Below are 2,258 nucleotides of genomic sequence, written 5' to 3'. Positions count from 1 at the left end.
CATAGCCGAGAGACAGACAAAAGACTCAGACCCAACATTCCCTCCCTGAGTTTTGAAAAAATCCAGTTTCCTGATTGGTCCTCTGGTCAGGTGTTTGGTTCCCTTTGTTAACCCTTTACAGGTGAAAGAAACATTAACCCTTAGCTATCTATTTATGACAAATGTATATTTCATTAGTTACACACAGTAGAATAGCTTCAACAGGACTGAGGAAAACTTGGCCTAGAACACCTCATAGCCCAGCAGATACAGCATTTGTACAAGATGTTCATTGAACAACCTCCTGCAGACAACACATTTGAATCTGGGTCTCCTATATCCTGGGTAAGTGTTCTAACTTCTAGGCTAAATAGGGTGACCAGATGTCCCGATTTTAGGGTCTTTTTCTTATATAGGTGCCTATTACCCCCCACCTCAATTTTTCACACTTGCTGTCTGGTCACCCTAAAGCTAAAGATTATAAGGTGAGGGTGGTACTTTATGTTTTGTGAAAAGCCTGATCTGTTGGTCAGCCTCTAAGAACACCTACTAGATCAGGCCAGATTCTGAGGCTCCTATTTTGAGGATCTTGCCTGGATTTAGACATCCTGGTATCAGGATTAAATGGCTGTTTGCATGATTGCTGCCAGATTTTTAGGGGATCTTTATCAGAAACTTAGATGCCTAAGTATTTTAGGCACCTACATGATTAGGAGATAGTCAAGCAGGGTTATTGCAGGTCTAAATATTGGATTTAGGCATCTAAAGTGGCAATTAGGTGCCCAAATCCCTTTGAGGCTCCAGCTCTTAGGTTCTGTGTTTGTGTGGGTCTTTCAAACAGCAATAGGGTAGGAAATAAACAGTTTTAAAATAGGAAAATATTGTTGTAAAAAAAATGGCAGAAGCTGGCATAGTATCTGTAACTACTTTAAACTATTTTTTCCAAGTTGATTGTAATTTAATTATTGCATGCATATTTCTTCCTGAAATCTTAAAGCTGATTAACTTTTATTGACCTGTGATGATAATTACATGGTTAATAATGACTTGGAAGAAACACTGAAGATTCAGCAACAGTGGTTGTATAGTAATTGTTATTTACCTTAGCCTCCGCATATTCCTAAAATATGCATTATAACAGATTTGTTTGGTTCAGTTCTTTATTGGTGAAGTGATTCAAATACACACACTCAATACACAGATAACAGCTGTAAAAAGAAACAAATATTTTACTTAGTCACAAACACCAGCTTCCTCTTGGCCCTAGGGTTGTTCAATCTCCCACTCTGCCCTAGGCCCAGCCCCCACTAGCACACACCATGGAACAGCTGATTGAAGTGGGTGGGAGGTGCTGGGAGGGAAGGAGAGAAGTTGATCAGTTGGACTGATAGCAGATAGGGGCCCTGGGGATGGGGAGAGCTAGCTGCCAGTGGGTGCTAAGCACCTGCTAATTTTTTTCCGTGGGTGATCCATCCCTGGAGCACCCATGAAGTCAGCACCTAAACTACTTGAAATTATACACACATTAGGATCCTGATCTGATTAGGACTAATAACTAGTATATCCATATTTTCAGCACTCCATCTTGTAAACTCCAGAGTTCAGAAGGCTAAACAGGGAAAGAAATCACCTCTTGTCAGGTTTAATTTACATAAGTAATGATACCCTCATGCTTTTCTGTATAATGTTTTATTGTATTGTTAAGAGTTTGTGGTCTGTTTTTGGAAATGAAGTTATTTCATATGTACAGGTACATATATTTATGAAAGTGTGGAGAAATTTGGTAACTCTATTAATCCATATACAGTGCTGAAGGTGGTAGAAAAAATAGTTATCCTGCCAACACCAAGCACTGACACTTTATTCTTTGTATGTTTTTCCTATCCCCAATAATAGTATCTACAATAACCCCATCAAGAAATGTTCCTTTATTGGAAATATATATACATAGACTTTTGTTCTTTTAACTATAATTTATCATTACTTTTGTGCTGAAACACAACATACACAGTAAATTAAATCTCCAAGAAAGGGCCCTTCTTTCATAGGTTTTTTATGTTATTGTGAATAGGTTTGTGTAAAAACACAGAGAATAAGTTACACTGAGAAGAATTTCAAGACCAATATTATTTTAAAAAGGAAATATCATGGCCACACAGTTAAATGGTGTCCTATGTTCTTAAAGACTCATACATCAGGTTTTCAGCCAACCACTTGCAAGAGTCAGAAGGATTTTGAGTGTGGAGAGCTGTTACCTCCTTCCCCTGACGCATCAGGAA

Source organism: Chelonoidis abingdonii, chromosome 1 (assembly GCF_003597395.2).
Source record: "Chelonoidis abingdonii isolate Lonesome George chromosome 1, CheloAbing_2.0, whole genome shotgun sequence".
Taxonomy (NCBI): domain Eukaryota; kingdom Metazoa; phylum Chordata; order Testudines; family Testudinidae; genus Chelonoidis; species Chelonoidis abingdonii.
Note: the sequence above shows the minus strand (reverse complement) of the source record.